Genomic DNA, 13048 nt, shown 5'->3' with positions numbered 1-13048 from the left:
ACCTATATAGCTTGCACAGCTTCCCACAATGACATTAATGAAGAACGCCATGCAAACCATCCAGGTAGTGAGCATGGCACTGCAAGATAAATCTGCATCAGACCACTTCACCCCTATTATTTTACAGGTTTCTCTCCCAATATTCTTGTAGTAGTTCAAAATATAATTTCACTCATAATTTCATATCATTTGACACACTGAATTAAAGATTATTGAGCTGATCTTATGAAATTGCACTCTTTGTACAAAGTCTCACCTGCTGGGAGTGCATTTCAGGACATTACAGCTGCATATCAAATAATCTTTCTTCTAAAGTTAATATAAGAAACCATGACAGTACGCCCACAATTTCCTAATTCACGGTCCTGGCGGTTGAGCTTTTTATAAAATCGACTCTTGTATAGAGTTAAAAGTTCAAGTAATGAAGACTGTGTTTTGCAGAATCTAGAATTAAAATGATCAATTTGTCATACAGGTATAAAAAGAAACAAATGTTGAAAACCTGGAGTCAAAATGCTAGAAAAGCAGTCAGAAAAATGACTGCTTATGCTGTTTTGGGTGTATAACATCTCATCTGTCCTTCAGAATTTAATTCTTTGGTTTGCAGTCATTTCATTGCAGTGTTAATGAAAGCCTACTTGTGACACCAATAAATAAACTTCAAACTAATTGAAAATGCGTTTTCAAGATGTAGACTTTAAAACAAAGTTATTTGTTGATAATAGGGTATCTTTAATGAATGAAGAATATTAATGACAACCCCTATATCCCAATCAAAAATGTAGACACTTATTTCTTTGTGGATAACATTTGCCAGGTGGGAAACCCATAGAATTAAATGGAACATAACTTTGACACCTAGCTCCAGTATTATTCTTCACTGACTTCATAACTGGAACTTCAGTAATTAGTTGATCAAACTAAAACTCAAAACATTAACTAAGAGAATGGTAACATTGTGGTAATATCACTGGGCTAGTGTTCTAGAGGTGCAGACTAATGGTCCAGAGACATGCCACCTTGCCAGCTGGGGAATGTAATTGAAAAAAATATATTTAGTAACAATAATGATGAAAGTATTGCATTGTTGTAACAATCTAATCGTTAGGGAAGAAAATGTGCTTATTTGTCTGGCCTGCACATGACTTCAGATCCGCAGCAATGTGGTTGACTATGGAACAACTTGCCAAAGCTCCTTTAATACCCTTTCCAAATCCACAACCTCTACCATGCCAAAGAACAAGGACAGCAGATGGATGAATACATCACCGCTTGCAAGTTCTCCAAGTTACACATTTGATTTGGAAGTATATTGCTGTTCTGTCAGCATCACTGGGAAAAAACCCTTTCCAATAGCACTGCGTGTCTGCCTACACTAAACAGACTGCAGCAATTTATTGAGGTGAATCACTACCACCATCACAAGAGTAAGTAAAGATCAACACAATATTGGCATTGCCAGCGATGCTCATATCCCAGATGCCAGTTAGAGTGATGTCAAGACCATTGAGCAGGAAGCAGATTGAGCAGGCTACCAAGAGGGATGCAAGCGATAAAATGAATGCTGAGGTGATGGAGAAGGAAGGCGGGATATGCCCAAGGATTCCTTCCTGGGAACAGAAGAGCAATTCTGCTTCCCTGGGCTCCTACAGAAATATTCTCAAAGCTTATAAAAATGAAATTCTTCTGACCATTTCGTTCCTTGTGCCAGGGTTTTCCGATGGACCTCTCAAGAGACGTAGTTAAAATAGTATCATGCCATTGGACCATAATTGTTATACTTTGATTTACTAATGTCTGCCTGTAGCAGGAGCGATGATGTGGAGATGCCGGTGTTGGACTGGAATAAACACAGTAAGAAGTCTCACAACACCAGGTTAAAGTCCGACAGGTTTATTTGGAGATTTGAGAATGTGCCTTTATATATTTGTGATCAGAACTCCCTACTCACCTGACGAAGGGGTGGAGCCCCGAAAGCTATGGCGTTTGCTGGTAAGTAAACCTGTTAGACTTTAACCTGGTGTTGTGAGACTTCTTACTATAGCAGGAGCCTCAGCCAACTTAAAATGTTAATCAAAAGAAAATGACACTGGATGGGAACGGCATGACCTCTGGCCAGCAAATAAATTTGCCCAATTTTGAACCCTCCCATAAGTGTTCAATATCAAAAGTCTACATCAAAACGCATTCAGAAGCAGGAAAATTATATATTTGCACTTTACTGGTAATAACAACTTACTTTGTTCTATTACAATCCTTTATAATGTAATGGCTGGGATTTTGCAGTTGGAAATTGTCAGCATTTATCATTATTGCTCCTTTGGAACAGACAGCAACTTCTAGGTGTAAAGTTTAATCTTTGGGTGATGTGAAATAGAAGTGAATGTTGTCCAAAAACATCGGCCCACGCTGGCATGTCAGTTTGCCAAGGCAATTTCTGCCAATCTCCCTATAAAGCCAATTAAAGTGGTTAACTACCCCACTTAAGAGCTCACGAATGGGGATGTTCAGATTTTCATGGGAGCACATGGGCTGCAGATGCTGTCTGGGGTAAACGGATAACAGGTGAAGAGAGGAGGGTACGTATGGGGAACCAGTCATGACTGCCTTAGGGGATTACCTTGGGCCCATAAAAGGATTTTTCTTTTCAATCTTTTCTGGGAGGTGGGCATCGCTAGCAAAGGCTAGCAAGCATCTGTTGCCCATCTCTAATTGCCCTGGAATGAGTGGCCTAATCAGAGGACAGTTAAGAATCAACCACATAGCTGTAGGTCTGGAGTCATGTGTATGCCAGATTGTGTAAGGATGGCAGATTTCCTTCCCTAAAGGACATTATTGAACCAGTTTCTTCAAAGATGGGTCTTTATGATAATCAATCATAGTGTTATGGTCACCATTACTGAGACTAGTGTTATATTCCAGATTTATTAATTTGATTTAAATTCCACTGGTTGCCATGATAGGACGTCCGTTGAGTATTACCATTATGTCACCATATCCGTCTGATGAACGACATAGAGGGGACTCACTAATATATGCTTTTGGCACAGCACAGACGGTGGGGAGAGTGGACAATAAGCATGAGGGCAGTGCAGCAGATCATAATCCTACTGATATCATGGGGTTCAAAGAATAGGAAGCAAGTCTGGCAAAGACAAACGACTGCAAAGAAGGATACAGTTGACATTATCCTATGGCAATAAGGAACAACACTCTCCACTGTAAGGACAAAGCCCTAGGCATCAGGAGAGAGATAAAGGGATAGGAAAGCCAAAGGCCATAACCTCAGCATATGATCTACCAGCAAAATTGGAGGTATCATGACATGACTGAGATCCATTGCACAGGAGTCCAAGATCCCCCAGGCAGACATCTGTGTCCCGATGGCAAAGATTTCACACCACTGCTCCTTATGCACTGCCAGCAGCTGTCAAAGTCACCATGGCTTTGAACTTACTCATTTTTGGCTCCTTTCAAGGCTCAATTGCAGACATTAGTGACACTTTGTAAACGGTAGCACACCACTCTATTTCACAAGTCACTTGTATCCTACTGTTAGGCCTAGGCAATTCATTCAGCTCAGAACAACCAAGGTCTTGCAGAGAGACAGAGAGCAAGAGATTCAATTTCGTCACTATCACTGGATCTCCCCAGGTGCAGAGCATCAACAATTTCAACAATGCAGGCACTAAAGCACCATCTGACCATCCAGTGAAACTCATCAACATTCAACTGGTCTGCAATCATAAGAGCTTCCTCCTGCGTGACTCATTTTGCTTGCTGCTGCCTTGACTCCTTTATCCTCCACAAGTTGCAACAATTCTTTATTCTAACCACCCTCACCCCTGCCCACCTCCCCTCCACCGCCCCCCTCGCCCCAACCACACACCCCAAAATCCATATGTGGATTCTCAGAGACAATGACATTTTCACCCCTCCACAAGAGTTCCAGACACAGACAGAGATCATACAACCAGTGCCACCTAGTCACTGGGATAACTACTGAGCAAGCCATCGGGCTTCTGAAGATGTGGCTGACCACGTCAGGTGGTACCCTGCAAAAGTCTCAATCATTGTTTTGTCTGCTGCTATCTCCAAAGTATGGCCCTCCAAAGTGGTTCACTGTGAACCTCTAAAACAGTGAGCCACTGCAAAGAGACAGCTCACCAGGAGAAGAGGAAGGGCAAGACGTGTGGGAGGAGGAGGAGGAAGAAGCGGAGGCGGTGATGGAGGAGGATCCAGGGCACAAGAGATGCACCAGTTGCATAGGGTATGTATGGGCACTGTATGGAGTGTGAATTCTCATTAGGATGCCATGTATACCAGGGATCATATTATTCAGCTTCACTGACCCAAGATTAAAGGCAAGGCATGCAAGCAACTCTGAGATACTTGTGCTAACACATTCATTGAAGATGCAACCTGAAGATCTAAACTTTTGTGGCCAAGGAAGAAAATCTGTCCAGAGGCTCTCCCATCACAGTAGAGATACCCTTGATCCCCTTGGCCATCTCATATCTCATTTCTTATCCCTCCACCATTAAAACAGAGCTCGGAAAACAGTGCAAAGTTGAATCCATTCTATGATCCAAACAATTCAGTGGCCTCTATGTTCAACCATTTACATGCACTGTATCCACTGTGGACTTGAAAGAGATGGAGGAGGTAAAGGCAGGTTGCTTGCCTTTTGGCTGAAATGCACATCGTAGTCCTCTTCTTGAAGTATAATAGGAGACCACAACCATTTAGACCAAACAGCACGAGTTCAAAATCACAATAACAAGGCAAAGGTGTTGTTAGCCAACCCTGAATTCACTGCAAATGATACATATAAGCTAGTAAGATGAGTGCAATTACCAGTCTTCAAAATAGATCTCTAGCATTCATCATCTAACACACACCCAGTTGCGCCAATCTCAGGGCACTGGTTGCTCCTGTACATGGAATGATTTTGTGCCCAGAGCACCTACCGACCACTCCAAATAGCTCCTATGTGCACTCACTTTGCTGGCTGCTGCCTTGATTCCATTACCCTCACCAGTCCAAGCTGCAACAGTTCTTTATTCTAACCCCTCCCCCTCAGCCACACCCCCCCAAAATTAACAACAATGATCGAGATCTTTGCAGGAGTGTTTGCAGGGTACCACCTGACCTGTTCAGCCATCTGAAACATACTTTCAGAGGCCCAATGGCTTGCTCAGTGGTTGTTCTGGTGACTAGGTGTGCAGCTGAGGGCCTGTTGAAATTATAACATGCAGCTATGAATGAATGTGGCAAATGCTATTAGCCACAAAGGACAACAATGACTAATCATACACTTCATCGTTGTTGCAGAAGAAATGAGTATGTAATATTTAGTAAAGATCCCAAAAAGGCTGTATCCCGTATCTTTAGACTGTGACCCCTGGCTCTGGACTCCCTGCTATTAGGAACATCTTTCCTGCATCTACCCTGTCTAGGTTTCTATGATATTCCCTTCAGTCTCCTAAACTCCAGTCAATATAATTCTATCTGGCTCAACCTCACCTGATACGTGAATTCTGCCATCCCAGGAATCAGTCTGGTAAACCTTCGCTGCACACTCTCCATCGCAAGAGCAGCCTTCCTCAATTGAGGAGACCAAAACTGCACTCAATATTCCAGGTGTGGTCTCACCAAGACTCCATATAACAATAGCAAGACATCCCTGCTCCTGAACTCAAATCCTCTTGCTATGAAGACCAACATACCATTTGCCTTCCTCACCGCTGCTGTTGCATGCTTACTTTCAGCAACTAGTGTACAAGGACACTCAGGGTTTAGTTGCACATTCCCCTCTCCCAATTCACAACTATTCAGATAATAACCTGCCTTTTTATTTTTGTTACCAAAGTGGATAACCTCACATCTATCCACGTTATACTGCGACTGCCATGCATTTGCCCACTCACTCAACTTATCTAAATCACACTGGAGCATCACTGCATTCTCCTCACAGCTCACCCTTCTATCCAGCTTTGTTCCATCTGCAAATTACATTCCATATAACTCACTGGAGTATTTTCACTCATATTCTTGCTGTAAACACTTTTGGGAAAAGTACCAGCTTGAATGAGGTGCAAATGGGTTTCTACTTATGTACTAAGTTCTTAAAAATCGCTAAAGACTGATTTCATAACTGCAGAATGACAAATTTCTCCATTACGCAAACAAGATAGACTTTTGGATTTTATTTTACAATTATGAAATTTTAGCTTCCACCTAAATCCCTTAGAATGTATGAACCAATTATTTACATCACTGTTTGTAAAACTTAATTAAACTTAAAGGATCTAGTGGATTTTACTTCACTTCAGTGTGATTGGTTGCTTATCCTGCTTGATGATATCACTTTTGTTGGACCTTTAGAGATCCCCTTGACTTGGCAACAAATTTAAATTGACTTTTGGAAAGGAATACTCCACAGCACAGAGATACCTAGATTTTTGTGGCTTGCTTTCTTTAAGGTAAGCAGCAAGTACAATTGCTATGCCACTAACCATGAAATTGATGTTGATATGGTGGCTATGTGCATGTTGTTACCATAGGTCATCACCATGATTTCTGGAACATCTGACTACTTAAAAGCAATCAATGTAAAGCAAATATATAAACATGGTTTCAATTTATAATTAAATCATTTAAGATTCCCAAGATGCAAAACCAACCAAAGGTTCAAGTGATTTATTTTATGATGTGACAGAAGAAACTGTGTGGTTTAAAATGAAACAAAATCAGAAAATGTTACAAAATCTCAGCAGGTCTGACAGCATCTGTGGAGAGAGAATAGAGCTCACATTTCGAATCTGGATGACCCTACATCCAATAGCCTCTTCAAGGCGAGTGTTTCTCAAAGTCTGGCCTTGCAGGTAATCTGTGGGCTGATCCAAAATGCAAGTCACCGACATGCAAAGTCATGACCATGGCCATAGGAGACAATAGGCTGGAAATCTGAAATCTACCACTTGTATGATGTCACACAATTAGACTAGCTCTGACTTGTGTGGCATGAACTGTCATGTGCAGTTTTATAGGGAAGATTCATATTCTTGTTAATTTTGTTTGATTAATAAAGGTAAACAGTAAAGTCGCCATAGTCCTGATGACCATAGGCTGTTCTCCCTTTAAGGGTGATTAGTGGCGATTTAACCAGAGGATCATCACACCTCAGACGAGGGGAAAAGTTGAGACAGCAGGGCCTTCATGAGTAACCTCAGCCGCTACAGGAATTGAACACAGTGGCATCACTCTGCATTACTAACCAACTGTCCAACCAACTGAACTAAATCAATATGATTCTGTTTGATTACTATAGATGTAAGGTAAATAAATACTAATTTATCTGAAAATTCTCGTATTGATTTACAGCACATTGTAGAATATTTCAAAATGTGGTCTTGTGTCATATTATATCATGAAAATGTTTATGCTTTTGTTTCTGGCATGAATTAATAACTTATGATGCTTAGTTAAAAAATGCACACAAATTTATTACATTTGGTAGCAAAGAAAGCAACAAAATATTTCCAGTTTTCATAAGTTCTTATTAATTCTGATTTTTTTTTGCGATAGAAAACAAAAGCAGGTAGGATCAGATCGGTAGGAGGTCTGTGGAGTCTTCTGCCCCATGTAAATGATGTGCGGAAGTAAAAGTTTTGAGAACCACTGTTCAAAGATTGATGAAAATGAAATATCTCACTGCCACCAACAGATGGAGCAGTTCTGCATCAATCCAATATTATGGCTTCAGGAGGCTGGTTAGTTTAATAATTACTGATGAATTCCTAACATTTGGGCCTGTTTGCTGCAGAGTCTATGATCTGTACTACATGACATTTTCCAGCAGAGAGAGAATGAAGATGCCCGCATTCATGAATATGTTTGTACCTGGATTCATCCTGTAAAAGCTCTACTCTCAGCTTCTGTCAAATATTGCATTTTATAGTGCCAATTATGGTGGTTTAATACAAGTTCCTTTCTGCCATCTAAAGCAACACTTTATTCCTCTCAATGTTTATATTTATAAGAAACAACTCTGATAAATGTACTTGTGTACAGCATCTATCCATCCTTTAAGCCTGCAACAAAAGACAAGGTATCTCTTCTTCAGAAACCATTTTGAGTCCACAAATGGAAATCTGTTCCTAAAGAATCAGCATTTTAACTTTACATGAACTTATTCTTTCCACAGACAGTACCCCACTATGGAAAATGAACCAGTTGATTAGTATTAAATTAAAAAAAGCTGTCGTTCTTATTCCTGCATACGATGCCAGAAAGAGACAAATATTTGTGTTATTGTTGGGCAATAATGAAAGAGATGTATTTTATTATAAGCATCAAAAGACACAAAAGGACCAACTGCTTGAAATTTTACCTCCGATGGCAAGCCTCACCCATTGGAATGCATTTTTGGAATTCGCAGAGACTGAGAGTCATGTGGAGTGTGCTCCTGTTTCTGGGTGTGTGCGTTCAAGTTAATGTGTTCATTAGTAAAATTGTTGCCAAGGACCTACTGTCTTTTATATAGCAGCTATGTTAGAGCCGTGCACAGAAAAACAATCTTAATAATGCTTAATGAATAAACAAGACAACATAAGGCATGACAGTTTATCACAGCTTTTATTTTAGGTGACAACATTTCTGGGCTACCCATCCTCAAAAAAGACAGTAGGACTAGGGGGCACAGCCTCAAGATAAAAGGGGGGGCGGTTTAGAACAGAGTTGAGGAGGAACTTCTTCACTCAAAGGGTGGTGAATCTCTGGAATTCTCTGCCCACTGAACATTGAAGTGGTGGAGGCTGCCTCGCTAAATATTTTTTAAGACGCGGGTTGATGGGTTTTTGATAAGAGAGGGGATTAAGGGTCATGGAGAGAAAGCGGGAAAGTGGAACTGAGCAGCGACAGATCAGCCATGATCTTATTGAATGGCGGGGCAGGCTCGAAGGGCTAGATGGCCTGCTCCTGCTCCTATTTCTTATGTTCTTATCCTCCCAGGAACGTAGGGACTAGGAGCAGGAGTAAGCATTCAGTTCCTTATTCCTACTCCACGATTCAACTAGATCATGGCTGATCTTCTATCTCAACATAATTTTCTTGCACTATCCCCAGATCTCTTTACATCTTTAATAACTAGAAATATATCCCCCTCTGTCTTGAACATACCCAACAACTGAGTCTCCACAGCCTCCTGGTTCTTATATTCCAGACATATTTAAAATCAGTTTTACATTAAAGTATTTTGCTCATAATAAATTTCCTCATAGTTACTTATTTCTATGAAATATCCATGCTAAGTCAATTTTGATACCAGGATCTGTCTGCCATTATGTTCTTAACATACTGTTGTGGAAGACTGGATTCGTTTTTGTGCAAATAACCTTCCTCTTGCATTGAATTTTATGAATGTAATACAGCAAGTAGTATACCTAGAGGAAGCAGAATTTAAAACTGATGTTACAAAAAACACAAGGCAAGTACGCAGCAGATCCTATTGAAAGATGTATATTTTAAATGCCATTGAGAAAAAAACATCTTCACATTGATAAGTCTTTTCTTTCAACTTTTAATCAAGGTAATCTGTCGAGTAATCTGTTCAGATGACCATACTAAAAATATACATCTCTCAGAATACTGTACAATCTTTTTAAGGAAATGCTCTGAAATACAATAAAACAAGATAAATTATTTCCCCTCTTTCCTCATTAGCAGGTGCACAATCATGTAATAAATATATTATATATTTAACATATTCTTTAAATACATTCAAATTTGATCAATTAGCTAATTATTTGGTTTTATTAAAACCATACCTTTTTACTGTCCTGATCCATAGCATATCTGGATACCAGTTTCACCGAGTATTTGATTTTATTTGAAATAATTCTCCAAGCAGTCTTTCCAAGATATACTCTAGCCCACACATTATTACAACACCCACCTTCTCTCCTTTTTAAATAAAGCTTCGGGCTAGTCTAGGATGGCAATGACTGTCTAACAACATACTATGAAAGTTGTGATGCTAATCCGTGGCAAAAAAACATTTTATTTGCTGAGTACTTCACCAGTAACATTGTTCAATGTTTGCACCACTAATGTTTTCAAAAATGCAGCAGATATTACCCAAGGAGCGATATTTCTGAAAGCAGTGAATAGTGTCAGCTGAAGTATTGCCACCATTGTAAGGGAGCTTCAACACAGATGAGGTTGACAGCCCGAAATGTACAACAAACTCTCCAGGGTGTCCCCCATATTAACGTGTGTAAAAGCCTTGTTGTAGCAAAGTATTCAAAACAGTTTACACTTTTTATCTCTATTTTGATTACAACGTACAGCTCTTGATACTATATAAGCAGCATTCTTGTCCAACTCAATGTTTTCTTATGCTCTAGACTGCAGGTGATAATCAGTGCAGTTGAGAGGCTGGTGGTTCTCCAAGTTGTCCATTATATTTTGTAAACAGAAGAGATTTAAAAGCTTTCAGCTAATTACTTAGTTGACATAGGAAGGATCATTGCTATTTGGAGAGTAAAACGAGCATAATGAGGGATGAAATTGCTGGGTCTCTAACAGAAACCTTGGTTGACCACTGGTGAGGTACCAGAGGATTGGAGGATAGCCAATGTTGTCCCGTTATTTAAGAAGGGTAGCAAGGATAACCCAGGTAATTACAGGCCAGTGAGCTTGATGTCAGTGATAGGGAAACTGTTGGAGAAGATTCTTAAGACTAGGATCTATACATGTTTGGAACCGAGTGGTCTTGTTAGCGACAGACAGCATGATTTTGTACGTGAAAGGTCATGTCTCACTAACTTAATTGAGTTTTTTGAGGAGGTGACAAAAATGATTGAAGAGGGAAGGGTAGTGGATGTTATCTACATGGGCTTTAAGTAATTAGCTGCCATGAAGCAGGCTGGTGCAAAACATTAAATCTCTCAGGATCAGGGGTGAACTAACTAAATGAATTCAGAACTGGCTTGGCCATAAAAGAGAGGGTAGCAGTGAAGAATGTTTTTTCTGGATGGTGGTCTGTAATTGGTGGTGTTCCGCAAGGATCAGTACTGAGACCTCTGTTATTTGTAATATATATAAATTACTTGGAAGAAAACGTAACTGGTCTGATTAGCAAGTTTGCAGATGATACTAAGATTGGCAGAGTTACGGATAGTGATGAAGATTGTCAGGGAATACAGCAGGATATAGATAGATTGGAAAATTGAGTGGAGAAATGAAGATTGAATTTAATCCGGACAAAAGCAAGGAGATGCATTTTGATAGATCCAATTCAGGTGGGAGCTATAAAATAAATGGCAGAATAATCTGGAGCGTCGACACACAGACAGATCTGGCAGTATAGGTCCACAGATCCTTAAAAATGGCAGCATAGGTGGAAAAGGTGGTGAAGAAAGCATATGGCATGCTTGTCTTCCTTGGCCAAGGCATCGAGTATTATATGTATGAGCTGTATAAAATGTTGGTGAGGCCGTATTTGTAATACCGTGTCCAATTCTGGTCACCGCACCACCAGAAGGACGTGGAGGCTTTGAAGAGAGTGCAGAAAAGGTTTATCAGAATATTGTTTGGAATGGAGGGTAGTAGCTATGAAGAGAGATTAAATAAACTGGGATTGTTCTCCCTGGAAAGACAGAGGCTGAGGGATGACCTGACAGAAGTTTTTAAAATTATGAGAGATATTGATAGGATAAACAGTTGGAAGCTTTTCCCCAGAGCAGAAATGACAATTATAAGGAGACACGAGTTCAAGATAAGGGGGGGAAAGGTTCAGTGGAAATGTGCGGGAGAAGTTTTTCACACAGAGGGTGATGGGGGCCTGGAATGCATTGCCAAGTGAGGTGGTTGAGACAGTTACGTTAGCCACATTTAAGACATTTACGTTAGCCACATCTTGACAGGCATATGAACAAACGGGGAATTGAGGAATATAAGTGGTTGGTTAGATAGGTAATCGGCGCAGGTTTGGAGGGCCGAAGAGCCTGTATCTGTGCTGTACTGATCTTTGTTCTTTGTATTTGTAGAACATGGGTGTCACCAACTGGCCAGCATTTCATGCTGAATATGTAATGTGTTTAGGCATCCAAAAAAAGTTGAAATAGGAACAATTACAGCCTTCCAAAATATCTTGTGCAACTTAAAGCAGTAGTTGACCACTAATGATTATGAATTGTGATTTGCATGAGAAGTGCTCAAGTCCTGCTATGCACAGCCCTAATAGAACATAGAACACTACAGCACAAACAGGCCTTTCGGCCCACAAGTTGCACCGATCACATCAATACCTACCAATCCATAGATCTATCTATAACCCCCAATCCCATTAAATCCCATATACTCATCCAGAAGTCTTTTAAAAGACCCCAGCGAGTTCGCCTCCACCACCACTGATGGCAGCCGATTCCATTCACTCACCACCCTCTGAGTGAAAAACTTACCCCTAACATCACCTCTGTACTTGCTTCCCTGCACCTTAAATCTGTGTCCTCTCGTAGCGACCATTTCAACCTGGGGAAATAGCCTCTGAGAATTCACCCTATCTACTCCTCTCAACATTTTATAAACCTCTATCAGGTCGCCTCTCAACCTTCGTCTCTCCAGGGAGAAGAGTCCCAGCTCCCTCAACCTATCTTCATAAGGCATGCCTCCCAATCCAGGCAACATCCTTGTAAATCTCCTCTGTACCCTTTCAATAGCTTCTACGTCCTTCCTATAGTGAGGCGACCAGAACTGCGCACAGTACTCCAAGTGGGGCCTGCCAAGGGACTTATAAAGTTGCAGCATTACCTCCCAACTCCTAAACTCAATCCCTCGATTAATGAAGGCCAGTACACCATATGCCTTCTTGACCACATCCTCCACCTGCGAGGCCGATTTAAGAGTCCTGTGGACCCGGACCCCAAGATCCTTCTGCTCTTCAACACTGCTAAGACCCTTGATCAACACTGCCCTTGATAGTGTACTCGTTCATCCCACTGGTCCTGCCAAAATGGACCACCACACATTTATCCGCGTTGAA

The 13048-nt window shown here is 40.7% G+C and overlaps 1 protein-coding gene across 5 annotated transcripts in view; it reads right to left on the bottom strand.

Moving 5' to 3' along the window:
• Positions 1–13048, bottom strand: part of hivep1 (HIVEP zinc finger 1) — a 291276-nt gene that overhangs the window by 87583 nt on the left and 190645 nt on the right. The window lies entirely within an intron of this gene.

The sequence above is a fragment of the Carcharhinus amblyrhynchos genome, chromosome 2 (assembly GCF_965287045.1).
Source record: "Carcharhinus amblyrhynchos chromosome 2, sCarAmb.v2.hapA, whole genome shotgun sequence".
Taxonomy (NCBI): Eukaryota; Metazoa; Chordata; class Chondrichthyes; order Carcharhiniformes; family Carcharhinidae; genus Carcharhinus; species Carcharhinus amblyrhynchos.
Note: the sequence above shows the minus strand (reverse complement) of the source record. Positions and strands in the feature narration are given on the sequence as shown.